The sequence below is a fragment of the Lepisma saccharinum genome, chromosome 26 (genome assembly GCF_977018435.1).
Source record: "Lepisma saccharinum chromosome 26, izLepSacc3.1, whole genome shotgun sequence".
Lineage (NCBI taxonomy): Eukaryota > Metazoa > Arthropoda > Insecta > Zygentoma > Lepismatidae > Lepisma > Lepisma saccharinum.
The window spans coordinates 52,641,229-52,666,121 of NC_139254.1; positions in this window are offsets into that span (position 1 = coordinate 52,641,229).

Below are 24,893 nucleotides of genomic sequence, written 5' to 3' on the forward strand. Positions count from 1 at the left end.
GATGTAGAAAAACAAAGGTACCTAGAAAAGATTGGCAATTTCCCGGATCGTTTGGATGCAGATATAAAGGACAAAACTAATATTTTCCAATCAATGTTGATCTTTTACCATCAGCTTCGTTTTTGAAAAGACTTCTTCAGGTTAAATGAAGCTTACATTAGTTATAAACATTGAAATACTTCGATAACGACAGTAAAAGAAATAATAATAATTACTACCTAATTAAATATATTTTATTCGAATTTAATTATTATTGTTGTTTATTATCATGCTATTCGATCCACAAGCCGAGTGAATATCCAGCACAACTATTTTCCATTAATACTTTTACATTTCATAGGTACTAGTATACTGAAATGCACAGTTATTGTATTTTGTTATTAACTTTTGCAAGTGTCGTTCAAGAAAGGACTTCAGAAGTTAGAAAAACTACTCACAAAGTTAATATTGTGTGACCTCATCTAAAATTATAATTTTGCGAATTCCGAAAACTGTGGAACCATTTATTCTTTGAATTAAATGGTAGAATATGAAAAAATATCCTGGTTCCTGTATTTTTCACTCATTTTCTCGATCTAATGCATATTTTACATTCATTACTCTGTTCGAATACTAACAAAGTGAACTTTATTTCTGTTATTAACAATAAAAATTACAAACTTCCTGCTTTTTTGCAGCTTGAAATTAAGTATGCCAATTTCCAGAGGGGGGAGGAGGGGTCGACTGATTTACCGACGCCCATGGAGAGAGCGCTTGCCGCTTATCAACAACCAAAAGGCAAATGCGTTATAATATGATTATATCTAGTTCCAACTTTTAAATTTAATCAACACATTTGCGTTAAGACAATTATAATTTTCGAAACACGTAAAATATTTTCATTTGATTTGATGAAGTGCCGACTGCAGTGCCTACTCCCTCGTGTTTGTGTCCAATCTTTTCGTCTTACTGTCTAAATCCACTGATTTTTCCGTATCTGGTCTGTCTGAAAAGGTGCATAGATACCTGAGAACAATTGTTTGTTCCCTATCTCATGTTGAAACCAAAATCCACACAAATATTGTCGTCTTTTCCGAAGACACTACCTTTACAGTTTGAATTCAATGTTATTCTTTCCAAAACCGGAAGTGCAGTCCCCGCCAGCCCTAAGAAAGCACAGAAATGTAAACATCCGGTGAATAGCGCCCATAGATAGTGTTGGATATGACAGAAATCTTCCTTGTGCATATCACGTATTAAAAACGCAAATATCATTTTTTTTCTTGCCGTTTTTAAAAAAAAACACAAAGACTAGCTATTTAAAAGGAGCCACTTGAAAGATAAGATGATGGTAACGCAATCTGGCAAGGAAATATCAGGAGCTTATGTTCAAAGTTCTCGATAAGGAAAACAATAAGAAAGGGCCTCTTCGATGGCGCACTGATAACGTTTTTAGCTTGGACTTAAATCAGACTTCGAGTTCTCGATTAAAGCCATATCATTCTATTGTTTGATCTATAGGATTTACTTTACTTCGTTTTTTGTCACTTTTCGCTAATCGCGAAGATGAGGTTGAATGGTGACATGATTAAATTGGTGAAAGAACAATCACAAACACATGTGGACAGAACACAACGCGAGTCTTACAAAGGATTAGTCCACTCTCACAGCGAGTGCAGACGCCGGAGCCTCGTTAGCCTGCAAATGGATGTTTCTAGGTCTTTCCTTACATCAGATTCAGGGTTCAAAACAATGTATTTTGCAAGAACATTCCGAAACCCTTCTCAGTATGAAGTGAAATAGAGACGAAATAAGTTTAAAAGTACTAAAGGTGATTTTGCGGTAATTTTTCGATAACAGATGGCAGCACCATTTGTCATGGCAACCGAGTGCCATGTTGCCAGATCTACGCGCATAATCAAGATAAGTACATACAGGTTTGTCGATCAAGGTATTTACTGATGAAAGATGACGTCAAGTTGATTAGTGCGTAGGTGTGCAGCAATGTTATTGATTTTTAATAGTAACGTACGAGGTGTGGCAGAAAAGTTATGAGGTTATCCCCTTCAAAACAGTTCCCTACACAGCAAGGGATGTGTTGCTTCCATTGTTCGTTGCAGTGCTGGAATAGCCTTCAGCTCGTCGGTTACGCTCTTCTGGATATTATCCAAAGTAATAAAATGACGCCATTTCAAGTGGTTCTTGAACCGGAGGAATAGAAAGAAGTCACTGGGACTGAGATCCGGCGAATACGGGGCCTGAGGAACCTCAGGAATACTTTTTTCCTGACAAGAATTCATTGATGGAGACTGTGCAGTGTGACATGGGGCATTATCATGGTGCAGCATCGAAGTGTTAAATTTGATAGACGGTAAACCGGTTCAAATTTAACTCACTATACTGATCCTTCTAACCGTCAATCGACGATATGACCTAACAAGAGACCTCTCTTTCCACATCGTCGCAACTTGCACTTCAGACGCTCTCAACAATCGCGAAGCAACTGTAGCAAGTTCAAACTTGTACTGAGTAACTGTCATTTCACGGGGAATGCAGCAGCGTCCTCGATTTGTGCGCAGTGTTGCCTGTCTCATTACTTTTCTGCCACACCTCGTATTTACAAAAAATCGATGAAAACTGCAATCGTCAAAGTTGGCGAATGACAGGAGCGGTTAAGGCAGTAGCTTAGGACGGTGACAGTCACCTTCGATAGACGCTGAGAAGTTACATTCTAAAAAATGTTCCTGCGTTTTTCACCTAGGTAATTCAGCCCCATTGGTGAATATATTGAGGAAAGTAAACGTTTATTGTATACTTTCTTCATGAATCGGCAAAAGTGTCTACAACGAATTTCCCACACAAAGAAGAGAAAAATTGAAATAACTTAAGGTTAGTAATAACTTGCAAAGATTTAAATAAACTACTTGATAGGACATTTTATGCTCTACAAATTTTATCTATGTATTTCCGTCAAACAATGAAGAAACGAGTCTGATGCAGTTTGCAGTGTTTTTTCCTGGAAAATCTCTCACACCTGGAAAATGAGACATTTGTTACAATTATGCAGTCATAACTTTTTCCTGATTAAAGATAGGTTGAAGAAAAACTTCACCATTGCATTTCTTGTAAAATTCTAGCCTGATTTGATATGTCACATCCCCCATTTTATTTAAAAATGTTAAGTTGAATTCAATATGGCGGCCACCAATATGGCGGACGTCCTCTTGGAACACACCAATATAGCCCCCCTTCGCCTAGGCCTAACCTGTTTCTATCATGAACATTTGTACTCAGCCTAACTCCTTTACATTCTATAGGGAATGTTAGGAGACTTTTTGAATCATCCTGTAGAGAGCAACATAGTATTTTGTTAATTTGTTTCCTTGATCGCACCCCTTTCGTCTCACTTGTCACTGAACATTTTGGGCATAGACTGGCTGTTGCCTTTATTTTTAGGTGAACATTCTGAAACGGAAAAATTAATATACTTGCGAGTTTTGCACTGAACGTAATCTTTCTTCAAGTGTTGACACATGTCATACCCTTTTTCTTATTCTTGAATGTTTACGATCTAAGTTTATCAACTATTTTCAGATAATTATATTTAAATCAATCATTCAATTTCTAAACATAAGATGCTCTAAATTACTCTGCAGAGCCAGTTGTATTTGAAGATGCACATTCATGGCTATGCAGGATGTCCAAAAACAACTTCAACAACGGTTAGGTGGTGTTAGATCTCACAAAAACAAGTAATTTTTCGTTATAAACGTTCCCTCAAAAGCGTTTAGTTTCTGCGCTACAAGTGCTTCTCGTATAACCCAACACAACAAACGATTGCTCTCACTCAACTTCCAGGCAGTGTTGCCACTATAGTGGAACCACAAGGAAAGAAACCTGCGCGGAACCTCATTGCGCTGGCGGGTGGGGGAAAGGACAGGGGGAAGGAGCCTTCGGCGCGGCCAATGTAAGTGTTGCCAGACCTATTGATTTCTCGGGAGAATTCCTTAAGAAACTATTGCTATGTCAGCTCCAACGGCCTTCTCAAAAACACGTTTCCTGCTCATCTTACTTAAACATGGAGGGGAGAGAGAGAGAGAGTGGAACTCTACCAAGCCATGAAAAGTGTTGTTTGAACTGTGAAATTATGCCAAACGATACTCAATTGTGTTAGATCCCACCCGAAAATGTATTTCTATTTTATTTATTTTACGTCGCTTTTGTGCCTCTACGGGTAAGTACGACAATATTGATGAATGAAAAACTGATGAAATGAATGAAGTGACACAGACACAGTGAAAAACGTCCTTGCCTTACTAGGTAGAAACACTGACTTCGTAGCGTGGGCAAATTATTTTATACATATGTGTGTGTGTATATGTATGGATGTATATATTATATTATATATATAATATAATGTATATATATTGAATGCAGCAACATAGAGGGGCAGCATAACTGACGAATAAAACATGTGAGTGTAAGTAACAAGAAATTTGCTAGAGAACGAAGCGGCATATTTCAATTAGAAAGGAAATAATGCACCCCCTCCCCCGTAGTTGCTTCCAACTTTCATCGGCTTGAAAATACTTAATTTTCTATCCTTAATATAATATTCTATACTTAAATACTTAATTTCCTACAAAATTATATAGTGGCATGGACGTCCAGAAGGAAGTGCAAGGATGGTCGCCACCCCCTTCCCTTCTGGAAAGTGAATTTTGACATAAAATTACCTATTATTTCAGATGTATGAGTTGATTTCAGTCACAGTGATTTACATCCACTATTATAATAGGGATGTCTGAACGTGATAATTTCAAACTCAAGTGGCGTTTTCTGAGAGGACATTATTACGGGGTAATATGCCTCGTTTACCCGCCTGATAAAAATACATTGTTTCCCCCTCGCTGGAAAAAAAATCTGCGGACGTCCCCTTGCCCCCCCCCCCCCCAGTGCGCACGCCTATGCCTCCACCGCCCCAGAGAACGTCGTTCATCCACTACTATTAGATCATCGGCTTTTGTAGCAGATCTTCTGGTTTCCCAAGGAACAATCTCCCGATTTTTTCAAGTCTGACCTGGCAACACTGCCCCGAGCACGGATACCAGCAGGGAAGATGCGCGAACGATTTTGACGGAAGGTTTTTTTTTCCTTATGGTCGAGCTATAGCGTCCCTTGTTAAGAGAGACGACTTGCACACATGATGATGCAGTGACATCTTTTTGCATCTGTCGATCACTAAATGTAATCGGTCACTGAAGCGCCTCGAGAATATTTCTTTGCGGGGCGTTGTGTTGTCATGTGTTTTATCATTTTGCATTCCGAACGCCCTATACAGCTCAACGCTTGAATAAGTATGGATTATTTTGTTTTAGTTCATAACATGGAGTTAATTCCTGCATTAGTTTTAATGTGTGAATTAACGTTTAAACGACGTTCTTCATTATATTGCAAGGACCTTTACCATTATTTTATTTTCAGTAAGGGGTTGGCCACTTATTTCGTGAGGGATTCAATTAGCAATCGCGCTAACATATCTGGGTATAATTTACAAATAAATAAATTGTTATAACAGTCTGCATGTTTGAAAATAGGTGCCGAACACATTACGTTTCATTTTTTGTTTGTTCGTCGATTTCATCAACATCTGCAGTACGTGTCTCTCTCGATCATTGACATTGCATGACACAATGGAGACGTTTTAGAATGAACGGCCTTGAATTTCAGTCCTCACTTATTGGAAATTTTTGGTCTTGGTCAGTTTGTAATACTGTAAATGGTTCTTACAACACCCCAAGTATCATTATTCTTTTGTATTTTTTTGCCGGCCCTCGTGGCGGAGTGGTTAGCACAATGCGTTACGACGCCAGGGGTCCCGGGTTCGAATCTCGGCCTGGGCATGGGTGTTTGTGAGTGTCCATTCATCAATTTCACCATATCATCACTCATCCCCATCTTCGCAAATTAGGCAAAAGTTGCACAAAAAGCGAAGTGAAATAAATCAAATCAAAAAAGAAATTGTATTTTGCTCAGGTAAGACTCCTATAGTTGTTGTTTTTAAGTAGTCTCTCTTAACAAGGGACTCTAAGGCAGTTGCCATATTTTCTTGAACTTGACTTTTTTTTAGAAATAGCTACTGGGCCAAAGGGGAAGTTAAGATCCCACCAACCCCGCTTTGGGAACGCCACTGCGTGTGGGAGGAAATATTTGTGGTGTGTGTGTGTGTGTACTCGACTAACATTGTATAACGAGAAGCTTGGCTTTCTGTAAAACTTATTAGCAAATATAGAACTCTGATAGTTACGATATCTACGTTCCGGTTTATCAATACTTGAAATACAATCTATTGTGACGTACAATTTCTTAGATTATTCTGACGCACTTCTAGTGTAAATGAGTTTTTATCAAACTAAATTGGTCTACTATGATTGTTCAGACCATTTGAAAACGATATGGACAACATGATAGCGCATGAATTCTTCATACGATAGAGGAGAAGGTCTAAATACGGGCGAAGGTTTAAATATGGGTTTTGGAGTTATCAGCGATCCCGGGTGCTGCAGCCTGGTTATATGTCAAGGACAAAGGTTGCGGCGTCAATTCGTAAGAGAAAGTGATGGTTAGTTTCGGCCTTGGACGCTGTTATAGAATTGCGACCTCCGAAAACTTTTGCAGGTATGTTTGAACTCAGTGTTTTCTGAATTCTCATCTGCTTTGTATAGGTTATGATATTAGCGGTACATAAAACAAATGTGGGCTTTTATAATGCCATGATTTGTTTGTGAAATATGTACCACAGAGAGCGAAAATAAATTGAAGAAGGGAAATAACATGATTGTCTAAATATGGGCTATGACATGATGTCTAACGTTGAGATCACATTTTCAAGAAATATACGGATGTTTTTCTTAATTTCGATTTTTCCCATTCCACGTGATTTTCAAAACAACAGATTATTCATAAATATGAATTTTATAATGTTTTAGCGACAAATGACTGTTTTTTTTAAATTTTAATTGCTTTTTGTGATATTGCCACTGGTAGGCCATGTTTAGACCACAATTTTGAAATACATCATTTTACAATTTTTTGGAAATTGCTTTTTTTTAAAAAAAGGAGACCTTCTATACTTTAGCATGTTATTACATTTAAGTATATATTTCATAGATATACTTGATATATTATTTTTTCCTCCGAAAATGACAACATAAAAAGGGGGGCCCATAATTAGACCTTTTCCTCTACTATTTCCATATTTTACTCCTACTTCACATATTTTCTGACATTTTCATATTTAATACACATATGCATATTTAATACATGTATGCACAACGGCTCTTTAGCTACTTTTAAATACTATAATTGTATTGTAATGTTTGGTTGTAACTCTACTTCATGCGGAGATATTTATCTGTCCCGCAACAAGGTGTCAGGCTTTGGACTCGGGCTACAGGACGTGCGCTGGTTCGAGTCCCCTGTGGGAAGCGTAACAACTTTTTTCTGAGATTTCAGCCTGTGTACAGGACAGGTGGCGATCCACCATTGTGAGGAAATTGGGGAGCTCGAATGAGTAGTGTATCCCGGGCATGGAAACGGACAACAACAATTGTGGGTTCGTCGTGCTGACCACACGTCACCCTGTAACTGGTTGGAGTGAGGCTGGCAGTCGGTGGGTAGGGGCAACCCAAGGCTTCAAGGGCTGGCGCCAAGGGTTATTAATTATTATATATATATTTCAATGTTTTGTCAATAGAGAGCGCAGAGAACAAAAATGATGGCAAATGTTTTGGCTCCAAGTTGACCATTGGCCCTCTCTTGAAGAATGAGTAGAGTGAGATTATTTCCGTAACATCTTTGGCTGTTATGCATTTGAGGCTTCGGAACGAGTCACAACTCTCGAAGCAGCCAATTAACCAAGCGAGCAGCTGACGTCATCTCAAACCAGAACCTATCGCTAAGCCCCTTGCTCAGGTTCTACACGCCCACTAGGCTCGCTAGACAGACTGGCGCAGTCCGCTGGAGATGTTCCGAAAGTAATTCGACTCTACCATTCGCATTCTGTGCGGGACAATTAGAAAGACAATGGTAAAGGTTCTGTCATCGGAACGCGAACCCTGTACTTCTCACAGGCTCATTGCCGATCTTCATTTCTGCACAGTTCAGTTTCCTTCGATGCATTTAAAAATTCCAAAAGAGAGAATATAGAAGTTCTACAATATTGTTTTTTATAACTTTATTAAAAAATGCTCAAAACAGTTTTTTCTACAAATGACACAACCTGTTTGGAAAATATGAAGAGAGTATAGCAACCGTGTGAGCAACCGAAGGTTCTGGGTTCGAATCAAGACCTGTCTGACTGTAAAGTAGAATAAATATAAAGAGAAATAAATAAATGAATATCCATATTCGAAATTATCAAGGGCCATGAAATGTAATTTTTTATTATTTCGCTTAACAGGATCTATCTAGTTGGACAGAGTGTGCAGTTCTGTTCATTACATAATGGAAAATTTTATGTTGTATAAAATCTTTTCTGGTTTCTTCAACTGGTTTCTTTGGCCAAAAGACTACTAAGTTAGCAACACCTATTATGTTCCTTGCCCTGTCCATATCTACAGAGTTTCTGTTATGTCTTAATCTTACTGACATAAACATAAATACACATGTCAAGATTGGAACTTCATAAATAAATATATTGTAACTTATAACAAGATGGATTACATTTTAACACTTAAAGTCATGCATAAGATTCATAAACAAGGTGCACCATAGTTAGTACTACGCACAGACTATTACATTGGCCATAGCTGCAGTTCCCCATGCATAATAATGCCTGTTATGGTATATAACAATTTTCTCCCCTTCCAGAGAAGACAGAAACTCATGAGGGATAAAATACCCTTATTCTTTTTATTCTTCGAGATTTCCATGGATCAAAACGCCTCGTGAAGGTGCATTAATTGTCGATAAGATAAGATTTCCAACGTACTTTAGGATTATTTAATTATCTCACCTGATAAAACTAAGAGCATATATGTACTTTAAACTATCACTGAGCTGATTGTATGCAGACAGCGGTTCTAGGGTTTCAATGCCTCCCTTTCTTGGCGACAAGTGTTTGTCGTGAAACATTCAGAGTTGTTTGAAACGAGGAAATAGTGTTCCGATCCTTGTTAGGTGTCACGAAAAGAAGAAGAGGAAGAATTTGGAATTCACGACCCAGGATTCACAGCGTCCAGCAGAGAAAATACAAGTTCATCGCAACGTGGGAAAACGAAGAAACTGCATGGAATTTTCCAGGTAATTTCCTCCAATAATCATAAGTTGAATTTTAAGAAGCAGTTTAGGTTATAGACTAACCTGTAGATATCAACCTGACAACGAGATTTGCAAATTTTTGACTTGTAGGCTGAGACAAAATCTGATATTACCACTTACCTTCGAATACGTTGTTTTTCTATCGTTTTTCGAATCGTTGGTTCACTTCCCGTTGGGTTACTGAACGTATTCTTCGCTTCGTGGCGGAGTGGTTAGCACATCGCGCTACTACGTTAGGGGTCCCGGGTTCGAATCCTAGCTCGGAAATGGATGTTTGTAAATGTCCATTCATCAATTTCATCATTTCATCCCTCATCCCCATCTTCGCAAATTAGCCAAGAGGCACAAAACGCGAAGCAAAATAAAGCAAATCAATCAATCAATCGCCTTGTTTTACGGTACATACGTAATGTGGCTGGTTGTAGCAATGTCACTTTTCACAAAATGCATGTGTTCCTTGCGACACTGCCATGCTCTGTTTCACCGCATTAAGTTACGGCAGTCAAATGTTGTGTTGGGTTGCCTGCATACAGGCGACAAAACTGACTTTTTTGAACGTTTGTGGCGCCGAAACTACGCACCAACGATGGAAATGTTGTTTGTTTTGATGCCCTGTGCACGTTTCTGTGGTCCGTGGGCGCCATTAAAATGGCGCCATGTATAGTTTAACACAAATAATATTTCCGGAAACCATTAACTTCAAATGGAGAGCTTGAGACGAGCCAGAACGATACTACCCTTTAAGAATCAAGTCTAGAACAAGACCCTCAAAATTTTTCTACACTAAGCCGAGAATCAAAAAGACCGCTGTAAAAGCGAGATTTATCGAGACGATATGGATACGATGTTTGGTGTCCGAAATACTCATTCTTGTTCGAGATTTCGGTAAAGGGTAATGAAAATTTAAATTACTTAATATGGGACTTAGTCAAATATACGAGACGAATGCCTGCCCAATATGAATTGAATTTGAAATTTGGGTGCGTCAACACTTAGGCTATTTTCCACCTGTCAGATGATAGGGGTCCAGCCCCTTACCTTATATAGAATATTGTTTGATTTTGTGTTTTAAGTCCACTTTGTGCACAGTAAGGGTAATCTGGTCTGGATCGACAGTTTAAAGTGGGATCCGAACCACTATGTGTCTTCAATCGGGACCCCTTGATTACATTTCTTCTTATTATTATTTTTTCTTTTAAATTGGGTGCGTCAGCACTAAGGCTATTTTGCACCTGTCACATTATATGGGGTCCAGCCCCTTATCGTTACACAGAACAGCTCTAACGTTGCATAACTAAAATCATAAAATATTAAAATGTTCTGACTTTCGTTAAAAGCTGAGGCTGTAAAGTAGCACTCAGCACAAATAAGGACAAAAAACAGGACAACACAAACAAAATTATACTGGCCATGGGGCCAGTCGCCAGAGCCTCGTTAGTCTGCAGTCCAGGGTGTACTATGTGGAAGTGAGGTTGAGTATTGGGTGCACTAGGTGGAAGGAGCACCCCTCATACCCCTCCCTTGATTACAAGGCGACGATGCTACCTCTGCGCCGTCGGAGAGGTCTTTATCTAATTAATAACACAACTGTAATGTCGGAGACTAAAATATTCTGACCAGTTAAAAGCTGAGGCTGTAAAGGGGCACTCAGCACAAAAAGGAAAAGTAAAGTGCTCCCCTGTGCTTTGCACCACGCAATGAAGACGTATAAATGTGTGGAGTTAGAGCACCACACTTTCTTGATCACGGCCGAAGGTGGGGGTGATGTGATCAGCACCACGCCCCTGGCCATCTTTACCTCCCAGAGTTTCCTCAAGGTACCCACTTTATACGACGCTGGGTGGGCGCCGGAGCCGCTTGAACAGGTGGAAAAAAAAACCCGGTTCTTCTCCGCCGGGGATCGAACCCAGGTCTCTCGCATGGTAGTCAGCACAAACAAGGACAAAACACAGGACATACATGGACGTACGATGATTATACTGGCCGTAGGTACAGACGCCAGAGCCTCGTTAGTCTGCAAAATACGTGGAGGTGAGGTTGATAATTGGGAAGAGTCACCCCTTACACCCCCTTCCCAAATTCCACACACACAAACACACAGCTTATATACCTAGTATATTCCATATGAAAATGCCGTAAACCTCAATTTTTAAAATTAAATTCAATCGTAGCATATCCGCTCGGTTTAAGAAATATTGACCCTGGCAGACCTTGCCAGCTCCTGCTCAGAAATGTGTAGGATAAACCTTTTGCAGGAAATGGTAAGAACACTGGCCTTTGGCTAGAGGTGACGGGAGGCCAAGCAAAGGCTTAAATAGGTGTGCGTGAGAGCGACACGAGGCCTTTTTACTTGGAATCATCGGAGTAGCAGGAGCTATTGGTCTGTTTTCTAAACCGAACAGGGTAAGCTATCCTACACCCTTATCTGCCATTCGCATTGCTCAGTTCAGTATAAAACCTAATCATGAGTCTATATCAATGTTAAGTTAGATATTTGTATCTGGCCCGTTCAGGTCTGTCTCTACCATCAATAGTACTAATCGGGAGGGGCAAGTTACATCCCTATTTAAGATTTCCGCGTTCATGATGGAACGCTACGCAATGATGTAACTTTATGATCTTGTGAGTAAGAAATCTAAAATTGTCATTTGCATAACGTATCGTGCCCAAGGCGTTGGGTAAAAGTGACAAGCCTGCTGTTATCCTTAACCTAATAAGAAGCAGACAAAGGAATGCTTAATATGAAATTACGCAAACGTTAGGGGGCAGTCGATGAGTGTTGTTGGTGAAAGACGGGAGTCGATGAGTGTGGATGGCGAGGAGAACGTGGGAGCTGAGTGACAGTTTTTGGACAGTGAGGAGTCAGCGGAGTGAAGTCTGACAGGGAGGTCAGATACGTGACAATTGCCATTATTTAAAGGACAATCTGAGGGAATAAACGTCATCCAAACGGGAGGCAAGTAACATCCTTTTCCTAACAATGTTCATATCGATTCAGTCGTGGAGAGTATAAAACCCATTTCTAGTTCAAGTCAATTCTTTACCATTCCTTTGAACGTGATCTCTCGCACATCTTACTTTTAGGCCAAGCGAGTAATAACTTTCAGGAGATGACTGACGAATAGGTACGCCACCCAAGAGACAACTCTGGTTCGACACTACGTTACGATAAAAATTCAAATGTTATACATAATTAAGTTAGAAGATAGAAGGTTATATACATATTGTTAGTTTATTTTAACTTTTTGATTTACTTGTGTTTTCTATTGTATCCCACCCGTGACACCATAAAGCAATTACTTTCTCCTTTAACTGTTCCATTTCCCCTTCACCTCCACTAGAATAGTATTCAACGGTCAATTATCTTCTATCTTTTTCTTAAATAATTTATTTTCCATCATTTGACAATTTACAAAAGTTAAAATTAATTTATTATTAAGTGAAGAGGCAGTGTTTGGCTATTTCGGTCGTAACACGAAATTGTTCACTTGTAGTTACAAATCTGGGAAAGTATTTTAAGAGTAGTTATGTTTAATCAACAGAGTTAAGTTTGATAACACTGGGGAACAGTGAAATTGCGGCACAGTGTTTGAGAGCTAATTTAGGGCAATTTCATGCTGCTGAATAATGATATAATAATATATTTCCTGAATTGCCTCTAATTTATGAAATAAATGCAACTAAACCAAAATGGCGGAAACATAAGATATACATATAAATGAACTTCCAACAACAATTTAATATTTCTTTTTGTGATTACAATCATTATTATAAAAATAAAAGTATATATGATCCAAATACTAATTAAGAAAATATGTACACAATGAAGTAACAAACTATGTGAAACGTTTTGTATACGATTTCCTGCTGTATTGCTTTTTAGCACATTCCCTCTGTAAGCTCCAACAGTAGTCGGCCATCACGTGGCGATCCCACCGTCCCTGGTACCTTTCTTCCATTATCCTTATATCCTGATGGAACCTTTCTCCCCGTTCTTCACTAAAATCACCAATGTTCTCAGGGAATCTGTCAATGTGGCTATGTAGAAAATGTATCTTCACACTCATATTAGCTCCCAATTTCTCAAAATTTGTCAACATATTTCCAACTATATCGGGGTACTTTTCTGCGCTGTGATTCCCCAAAAAGTTTTTGACGACGGACACAAAGCTCAGCCAGACCTCAGATTCGATGTAAGACATGTAAGTTGTAAAATTGGCATCATTTATAATTGTACGAATTTGTGGTCGTCCGTCAAAGATTCCTGCCTTCAATTTTTCAATACTTAGTCCTGGAAAAGTGTGGCATATATATTTGAAACAATCAACACTTGTATCTAAGGCCTCGACAAACTGTTTTATCAACCCAAGTTTAATATGCAGTGGCGGAAGGATGATTTTGTCCCTATCTATCAGCGGTTCATGCATGATACTAACTTTTCCCACTAATATTTTCCCTTGGGGGCCAAACTTTTATCGTCCAATGCTTTTCTCTAGCACGACTATCCCACAAACATAGGAAACAGGGATATTTTGCGTACCCACTTTGCTGTCCTAGTAAAAAAATCACCATCTTCAAATCCACACACACGAGCCACTTATGTTCAGCATATTCAATTTTTTTCTAAAACCATTTTTATGTTTTGGTATTCTTCCTTAAGGTTTGTTGAGTGTCCGATATATTGCCTAGCAATGCTTCATAAGTTGCCTAGCAACAATTTACAAATAAATAAATAAGTTTCTTATGGGAATTTCAGCCCATTATAAATTTTGATATTACCGAGAAAAGCGTAGAGTAATTTTACCTCCTACATTTTCCATGGTGTGTTTATTTTTATAACTGGAGTCAATTCAACTGAACCAATCATACAATTGGCAATCACAGCTGTTTTGTGTGCTGAAACTGTTATTAAACTTTATGCCGCAAAATAAAATCTTCTTTTTGTTCCCCAGTGTAATTCATTGCACAGAAACTGTAAGAAAAATGTTGCTTAACTGTCAGTAGAATAGTTATTTAATATCAAAAATATAGTCCCACTCGTGACGATGGAATGAACTATATAATCTATTATTTTATTGTTAGATTAAATCATTAGAATCAAGTTTTTACCTGTGCAGTGTGTTTGCGTACTTACAGAATCACTTTCCGTTTGTCGACAGGTCGCAGAAATAATCATCGAAGCGGTAGACCGGCGGAAAAGATGAAATCACTCGTCTTTTGTTGAAGCAAACTGATCGCACAATTTTGCCTAACTATTTCTGTAGTGGTCAGCGTCGTCCAATCAGACAGGTAACTTCTAACTTGCAGCTTCCTAATTAGGTTATGTGGTTTCTTTCCCGCTAAAAGCCGGTTTCTTCAAAGCCGATTGTTATTCACAGCTTCATATTCAATTTGTATCGTGAAACTACATTACGTAGTCTAGAACTTCTGTTTTATACCTTCATAGCGTCGAAACTAGATATTAAACGCAAAAGAAAGTAAAGAAAAATTATTGCCTTTAATGACCTCTACCTCTCGTATATGTCAAAGTTTGCAGTGACACGCTTCTGACACGAGAAGACAAAAACGAAACGGGATGATCTGATTCGACGTTTAGTTTTAAACACACTCATGTTAAGCGCTTTTAGTAATTTTGTAGTACGGGGTTGTTAGAACGCCCCCCTACTCGAAACACTCTGGAGCCGGTTCCAAGCATCGGATTGCCGTGAAACTTTGTATACAAACTACCAGATGATGGGGAAAGCAAATGTCAACGAAAGTAGTTCAAATTTTCGCCACCAGATGGAAATGAGGCACTGAAATAATGGCAACCAGAAGCCAGACATTCAAAACTTTATTTCCAAATGATGTCAGTACAGAATTGTTCAATATGAGTGCGTGAATGACCCTTTGGGAGGGTAAGACAGCGTGACCAATGGTCGCACGGAAGAGTGGTAGCTACATGATGTGTTATGGTGGTTTTCAGCTCTGGCACGTTCCTAAAAAGCAAGATCTTTGACGAATCCCCACAGCGAGAAATCACAAGGGGTTCAAGTCCGGAGAACGGGGTAGCCAAGTACCTGGAAAAACTTGGGAAATGATATACGCCAAAGTTGTCACGAAGCAGTTTATTCGCTTGTCTACCAACATTCGCGGATGCTCCAGCTTCCATGAAGTCTCTAAAAATGATCGTTCTTTGCTATATTGTAATTGCTGTTTCAGCGCTATATTTCGAACTGATGGAGAAAATTTAATTTTTTCTCGTCAGTATTTGCTTCTCCATGGTCTGCATAGTCACTGTAACAAGTTTCAGAGCAATCCGTTACTTCAATCGGGCTCCAGAGGTTCTGACTAGGAGAACGTTAATTCTAGCCAATCGTCACTTAAATGAAGGATAGGATAGGATTGTGATTATTTTGTACAGTTGACCCATTCATATTACGTTAGACGAATCAGGCATACGCGTAGTTCTTTTTAAATTATGCTTGTCATTTTCAGTTCCAACGCCCAGGAGTCCCAGGTTCGAATCCTGGCCTGGGTATGGGTGTTTGTGAGTGTCCCTTCATCGATTTCATTGTGTATCATCATTCATCCTCATCTTCGCGATTAGCCAATAGTGGCAGAAAACGACACAAAATTAACCAAATCAATCAATCCAATTACAAGTATTAATCTATCTGTACAGCGTAGAATTGCAATTGACGGATATATAGTGGTAGATACTCATATTATGTTAACATATATAACTACATACAAGTTGCATGTTTGCTTGAGAAAACGGTAAACGAGAAGACACACTCTGCCTCAATCAACCATTGTACACACCTCACCTTCCCAGAGAGAGTTGGCTGAGTCCGAATCGTTACTTTCAAATGGAGGACAATGTCCTAAACAGCAGACGTTTGCCACCTACGGATAGAAACACTAACACTGCAGTATATGTTCACAGACAAAATACATAAATTGTTACTAACATCCTATGAATACACTCACTCAAAATCGTGAAGCACTTTCCACTTTTCTATCAAAATAAGGTTTATAATGCTGACTGAAGTTTTTAATTTATGTAATTTTGAAGGTGATGCGGGGAGCCAGGCACAAATCCTCACATTGATCGTTAAAAAATCTTATTTTCTGATTCTAGGTTACACTTCAGTTCAGGATGGTCTACAGATCATCCATTTGTGTCCGAGAGTGTTGGAGAGTCACAACCATACCACGGCAAAGCTTAATTTCTTCAACTGACGAGTGAGTGAAGAAACTTCATAGTGCAAATTGAACGGGTGTGTTTTCACTCACTTTCAACTCCAAAGAGTGACAGAGGGTCTGGGATAAGGTGTAGGTACATGCATAATACTTCATGAAACGAAAGAAGTGGACTACAGGAATATATGCGAATGAACGCAGTGTGGGTTGATGGCAAACATTAAGAAACACATCAAGTCTTCATCAAGTCGAAATAATGTATTTTACACTTAGAAAAGATGAACCAGCTTTGAAGATTAATGGTAATAGTGTGCGCGTGTGCTTCAATGCATCAGATCAAATTTTGAATCGTGAAAACTGTTTTCCTACATAAATGTCACTTGTGGCTACGGAGATGGAGACTCTACGCTCAGAGATGAACGCTGGTAGCAGTTATGAGGAGGAAATGTGTAATGAAACCAAAACAAATAATTCACATGGGCCCAAAAGAAGAGATTCGGTGGATGGACAGAAACACATACCATATAACAAGAGGGCTGTAACTTCAAGAATGAGTGGTCAGCTTTACGAAATCTACATATCGATGCAATTTCTGCTGCAAGGTAAGAAACTGTGTGAGGAGAACAAGATGAAAGATTTTCACTTAGCCACAAATATGGAGGAGGCAGGAGATTTTGATGACGTGGTTTTCAGGTGTAGCTATGTGGACCAGAATGGAACAGAGAAGACTAAAATAATATTCCTACAGGCGAAACACCGAGGAAAGCCGCAGGAGGATATTCTCACCTTGGAGAAATTCCTTTCGGAGGACTATAGAAAGGACTATCAGTTGAAGAAATACTTCAATGCCTACCGAAAGATAAAGGACAATTTTACAGAAGTCAAAGATAATCCAATATTTGGATGTAAATTTGAAGAATGTGAGTTTCTCTTTTTCACTAATACTATATCTAGTTTCAGTGAAAGTGAAAACAATGTCGACAAGTTTAAAGTCTCTGAAGACGACATATTAAATATAGGGAATAATAACTATTACTACAAACTGAAGTTAGGTGGAGATAATGACATAAAAATTATGGACCATCTGAAGAATTCCTACACCTACAGGATGTTAGCCGAGCATTTAGCTGAATGCATTTTTTCCAACGAGTTTGTAGATAGTGATAATGATTTTGTGAAGTTTTATCACAACAAATTAGCAAAAGAGGTAATTGAAAAGACAGACAGTGGTAAAGGCAAATTGAGAGAGAGTTTCCTCAATACTGAAAATGTCTGTCGATTCAAACGTGTGCTTTTAGATGAAGTTCGTAATAGAGGAGGGTTCGCTGAACTCTCAGAGGTTGATCTGATATCACAATTGGCAGAGAAGAACTTCAAACTACCAAAGAATTTCGGCAGTGTCAAAGAGAAAGATCCGAAACTAACATTACCCAACGACCTTGTTTGTGACGAGGAAGTAGAAGACTTTTTAAGTAGATTTAAAATTTTTGTCAACCAGCCGAGTGAGGGGCAACTAAAGGAACTCATCAAGAAAGAAATACAGACCAAGTTTGCAGTAGACGATAGTGAGATAGGGAGTGTGTTTTCTGAAACAAAGGCTAAAGTTGAGAATTGGTGGAAAAACGAGCCTTATTTTCTGACAGAAGATAATACATTCTTTGAGGAATCAGCTAGAATTTCAGTTTGGTTTGATGTAAAAGATCCAGTGGAGCAATTTACAGGGAGGCTAGAGGAGTTATCTACACTGCGTCAAACTTTACAAAGAAAGCATGTTGATTACAATAATTCTGTTACATCCCAAACAACTGCTGTTATTGGATTAGGCGGAATCGGAAAGAGTGAGTTAGTAAGGAAATATATTCAACTAAATTCAGGAACCTACGAAGAAAATATTGTGTGGATTAATGCTGAAAATTATGGTACACTTTGTGAATCTTTTCGTAGGATTGCGAAAAATAAGTTAAGAATATGCACGGAGGAAGTTGATGGACAACCTAAAGACATCCAGTTTATTGTGAAAGAAGTGTTTCAATTTTTCTCAAAAACGAGATGCCTCTTTGTCTTCGACAATGCTAAAACATACAGAAGTGAGAGAGATGGAGATGACGGCATTTGTCAATTTCTGCCTTCGTTACCTCCAAATACTAAGAAACCATACGTTCTTATCACTTCCCGCAATCGAGAATGGGATAACATAGCAGTTGTATCATTAACCACTTTCACTGAGGAGGAGGCGGGAGAGTTCATTAGAAAAGCTCTAAATTTACAGGAGGAGTCGGAAAAGGAAATCAAGATGTTAGCTGAAACTTTGCAGTATTTCCCCTTATCTCTGCAGCAGGCAGTTGAGTACATAAGGGATAAAGACAAAAGAGAACAGCTAATGCGGTCAAGGTTCTGTATCAGAGATTACTTAGGCAGACATAAGAGGAAATATGAAGAATTACTTGGCCATACATTTCGAGATGATTCCTTGTATCTGCACACCAGTACTAGGTCGGCAACGACAGAGGATGGTTGTAGGTATAACGAGGGAATATATACAACAACAACTACGAATGATTTGCCTGAGATAAAAGGAATAGTTTCGGTGGATGAAGAGAAACACATGCCATATAACAAGAGAGCAGGAACTTCAGGAATAAGTGGCCAGCTTTACATGATTTATTTATTAATGTATTTTTTGCTGCAAAGTAAGAAACTGTGTGAAGAGAACAAACTGAAAGACTTCCACCTAGCTACAAATATGAAGGAAGCAGGTGATCTTGATGACGTGGTTTTCAGGTGTCATTATGTAGACGAGAATGGAGCAGAGAAGACGAAGATCATATTCCTAGAAGCAAAGCACCGAGAAAACAAATCAAAGGACAATCTAACGTTAGAGAAGTTGCTTTCAGAAGGCTACAGAAAGGACTATCAGTTGAGAACATATTTCGTTGCTTATCAAAGGATTAAAGACTGCTTTACAAAAGACAAAGATCATCCAATACTTGGATGTAAATTTCAAGACTGTGAACTAGTCTTTTTCACTAATGCTACATCTAGTTTCAGTGAAAGTGATAACAATGTCGAGAAGTTTAAAGTTCCTGAAGACGACATACTTAATACAGGGAAGGATAACTATTATTACAAATTGAAGTTAGGTGGACATAATGACATAAAAATTATTGACCATCTGAATAATGTCTATAATTACAGGATGCTAGCTAAGCACTTACTGGAATGTATTTTTTCTAGCGAATGTGTAGATTTGGATAATGCTTTTGTAAATTTTTATCATTATCAACTATCAAGAGACGTAATTGAGAAGACAGAGAGAGGTAAAGGCAAATTCAGAGAGAGTTTCCTTACTGCTGAAAATGACAGTCCACTCAGACGAGTGCTTTTAGTTGAAATTCGAAATAGTGAAGGGTTTTCTGCACTCTCAGAGGAAGATTTGATATCACAATTTGCACAAAAGAACTTCAAAATTCCAAAACATTTCGGCACTGTCAAAGACAAACACCCGAAACTATCATTGCCCAACGATCTTAAATGTGACGAGGAAGTAGAAGACTTTTTAAGTAGATTAAAAATTTTTGTCAATCAGCTGAGTGAGGGGGAACTAATAGAACTCATAAAGAAGGAAATACAGAGAAAGTTTGCAGTAGAAGATAGTGAGATTGAAAGTGTGTTCTGTGACACAAAGGCTAAAGTTGAGAAATGGTGGAAAGAAAAGGATTATTTCCTCACAGAAGTTAATACATTTTTTGAGGAATCAGCTAGAGTTTCAGTTTTGTTTGATGTAAAAGCTCCAGTGAACCTTTTTACAGGAAGACAAAAGGAGTTATCAAAATTGCACGAAGCTCTACAAAGGAGGCGAGGAGATGATAAAATCGCTGTTATATCTCAAACTACATCAATCAGTGGATTAGGTGGAATCGGAAAGAGTGAGTTGGCAAGAAAATATATTCAGTCATATTCCAAAGAGTATAAAGATAATATCATCTGGTTAAACGCAGAAAATTACGGTACACTTTGTGAATCTTTTCGTAGGATAGCAAAAAACAAGTTAAGAATATGCACAGAGGAAGTGGATGGAAGACCTAGAGATATCCAGTTGATTGTGAAAGAAGTCTTTCAATTTTTGTCAAAAAGGAAATGCCTCTTTGTGTTCGACAATGCTGAAAAATACAGAAGTGAGAGAGATGGAGATGACGGCATTTGTCAATTTCTGCCTTCGTTACCTCCAAATACTAAGAAACCACACGTTCTTATCACTTCCCGCAATCGGGATTGGGATAACATAGCAGTTGTATCATTAACCACATTCACTGAGGAGGAGGCGGGAGAGTTCATTAGAAAAGCTCTGAAATTACAGGAGGAGTCGGAAAATGAAGTCAAGATGTTAGCTGAAACTTTGCAGTATTTCCCCTTATCTCTGCAGCAGGCAATCGCATACATAAGACAAAGGAACAAGGAATTAGAGAATGAGGATTCAAGGTTCTCTATCGGAGATTATATAAACCTTTTTACGGGAGAAACAGAACAATTACTGAACTATAAGTTTCCAGATGATAGTTTGGATCGGTACACCAGAACAACGTTTACTACCTGGAGAATTACCATAGACAAGATACGAGGAAATAGTGAATACGGAGAGGAAGCTATTATGGTTCTAAGTATAATTGCTTATTTATCTGAAAACAATATTCCTACAGAAATATGCAGAAGCAACTGGCTATCAGAAGATGAACTGTTCAAAAATATAATATACATACTTCAACAATATTCAATGATTGAAGTAACAGATGGTCTAGTAAATGTTCACAAATTAGTACAAGAAGTGACCCGCTTAAATACAAGGAATGAAGGCAAGGAACCTGATATTATGAGGAAAGTATTTGAGCTCCTAAAAATTAGTGCCGGACTCTGTAATAGCACAACCAATGGCGCTACCAAGATTGGACAATTATTACCACACTTCGAAATGTTCCTTTCCCACGTTGATGCTAGGATACGTAAGGATGTTCAAGATAAAGAAAATTCTGAACGACTGTGCGTTGAGGATCTATTAAGAAGAATGGAAAGGCTGTATGAAATTACAGGTAATCCTAGAAGACGGGAACAGTTACTATGTCGAGTTCTAAGAATTCAAGAGACATATATTGAACCTGAACATTGGAAGATTACTAAGACGCTACAAAGATTGGCAGGTAGTTATAGTGATTTGGGTGAACATATAACACAAAAGAAATTACTTGAAAAGGTTTTGGAAATACAAGAGAAACATTACGGACCTTATCATGTAGAAGTTCCTATTACTCTTATAATGTTAGGTAATGCCTACGGAGATTTACATGAACCTCTGAAACAGAAGCACATTCTTGAAAAGGCCTTGAAGTTACAAGAAAAACTTCACGGTCCTGATCATTTCCGAGTTGCTATTACCCTAGAAGAATTAGGTATTGTCTGCGGAGAATTAGGTGAACTTTTGAAACAAAAGGAACTACTTGAGAAATCATTGGAAATGCAAGAAAGACTTAATTATCCTAATTATTTAGTCTTAGCTTCTACTCTCGTAAACTTAAGTATTGCCTACGGAGAATTAGATGAACCTCTGGAAAAAAAGAAATTACTGGAGAGAGCCTTGCAAATACAGGAGAAACATTATGGTCCAGACCATTTTGGAGTGTTTAATACTCTCCTAAACTTAGGTATCGCCTATGGAAATTTAGGTGAACCTCTCATAAAAAAGAAACTACTAGAAAGGGCATTGAAAATACAGGAGACCCATTATGGTCCTGATCATTTTGAAATCTCTGATACTCTTGTAAAGTTAGCTTCCGCCTACGGAGATTTAGGCGAACCTCTACAAATAAAAGAAATACTGGAAAGGGCCTTGAAAATACAAGAGAAACATTATGATCTTGATCATTTCAAAGTTGCTATTACTCTAGTAAACTTAGGTAACGCCTACGGAAATTTACATGAGCATCTGAAACGAAAGAAATTACTTGAAAAGGCTTTGGAAATACAAGAGAAACATTATGGCCCTGATCATTTTAAAGTTGCTACTACTCTATTATACTTAGGTAACACCTGCGGAGATATAGGTGAACTTCAGAAAGAAAAGCATCTAATTGCAAGAGCTTTGCAAATTCAAGAGAAGCATTTCGGCCGTGATCATTTCCAAGTTGTTGCTACTCTTCTAAGCTTAAGTACCGCCTATGGAGGTTTAGGTGAACATCTGCAAGAAATAAAATTACTGGAAAGAGCCTTGAAAATACAAGAGCAACATTATGGTCCGGATCATTTGAAATTTGCTGTGTGTCTTTCAATGTTAGGCATCGCCTACGGAGAATTTGGCGAACACCTGCAACAAAAGAAATTGCTGGAAAAGTCCTTACAAATACAAGAGAAACATTACCGCCCTGACCATTTTACAATTGCTATTAATCTTGAAAAATTAGCCGTCGCTTATGGAGCATTAGGCGACCATGTACAAGCAAAGAATTTACTGGAAAGGGCCTTGCTAATAGAAGAGAAACATTATGGTCCTGATGATTTTAAAGTATCTATTGTTCTAGGACAATTAGGTAACGCCTACGGAAATATAGGTGATCCTCTTCAAAAAAAGAAATTACTAGAGAGGGCCTTACAAATACAAGAGAAACAATTTGGCCGTGATCATTTTGAAGTTGCTATTACTTTAGTAAACTTAGGTAACGCCTTCGGAGATTTAGGTAAACACCTGCAAAAAAAGAAATTGCTGGAGAGGGCCTTACAAATACAAGAGAGACATTACGGTAGCGATCATTCTGAAGTTGCTATTACTTTAGTAAACTTAAGTAAGGTCTTCGAAGATTTAGGTGAACATCTACAAGAAAAGAAATTACTGGAGAGGGCCTTGCAAATACAAGAGAGACATTTTGGCCGTGATCATTTTCAAGTTGCTATTACTTGTGTAAAGTTAGGTGACGCCTTCGGAAAATTAGGTGAACATCTACAAAAAAATAAATTGCTGGAGAGGGCATTGCAAATACAAGAGAGACATTACGGTAGCGATCATTTTGAAGTTGCTACTACTCTTGTTGAGTTAAGTGACGCCTACGGAGATTTAGGTGAACCTCTTCAAAAAAAGAAATTGCTGGAGAGGGCATTGCAAATGCAAGAAAAGCATTATGGTACTGATCATTTTGAAATTGTTATTACTCTTGCGAAATTAGGCATCGTCTACGGAGATTTAGGTGAACTTCTACAAAAAAAGAAATTATTGAAAAGGGTATTGCTAATACAAGAGAAACATTACGGTCCTGATCATTTTAAAGTTGCTCTTACTCTTGTAATGTTGAGTTATGTCTACAGGGATTTAGGTGAAGTTCTGCAAACAGAGAAGTTCCTGAGAAGAGCCTTGCTAATACAAGAGAAACATTACGGTCCTGATCATTTTGAAGTTGCTTCTACTCTTTTTAAGTTAGGTAAAGCTCATCGAGACTTATGTGAACCTATGCAGACAAAGAGATTACTGGAAAGGGCCTTGAAAATACAAGAGAAACATTACGGTCCTGATCATCTTAAAGTTGCTTCTACTCTTGTAAACTTAGGCGTCGCCTGCGGAGATTTAGTTGAACCTTTTCAAAAAAAGATATTACTAGAAAGGGTATTGCTAATACAAGAGAAACATTACGGTCCTGATCATTTTGAAGTTGCTCTTACTCTTGTAATGTTGAGTTATGTCTACAGGGATTTAGGGGAAGTTCTGCAAACAGAGAAGTTCCTGAGAAGAGCCTTGCTAATACAAGAGAAACATTACGGTCCTGATCATTTTCAAGTTGCTTCTACTCTTGTAATGTTAGGCATTGCCTGCGGAGATTTAGGTGCACATCTGCAAAAAAAGACATTACTGGAAAGGGCCTTGCAAACACAAGAGAAATACTATGGTCCTGATGATCTTAGAGTTGCTTATACTCTTGTAAACTTAGGCGTTGCCTGCGGAGATTTAGGTGAACCTCTGCAACACATGAAATTAGTGGAGAGGGCCATGCAAATACAAGAAAAACGTAAAAAATCCTGATCATTTCAAAGGTGATTTACTCTTGTAGACATAAGGCCCGTTTAGTTCGCTGCACTTTTTGACTCTCTCTGCGATCACGTGTCTTCTTGGTTTGTACTTATAACGAGCAACAACGACTGGTCCAGTCTACTTCGTTGATTTGGTGTCAAGTTGTGTATTTGGTGTCTGCACAGCTTGCACTACGATCTGGAGTGTTGTATGATCAAGTGTTGCGTGCTAGATACTCAAATGAACCTTAAAAGCAGCAGAAAAACATATGTTGAATCTTCTGAACTTCAACATCTCTTACCGTCCGTCTACTTGGTTGAATGTCATTTCCTTGCACCAGCCTGACACCGGAATACACCTGCACTGC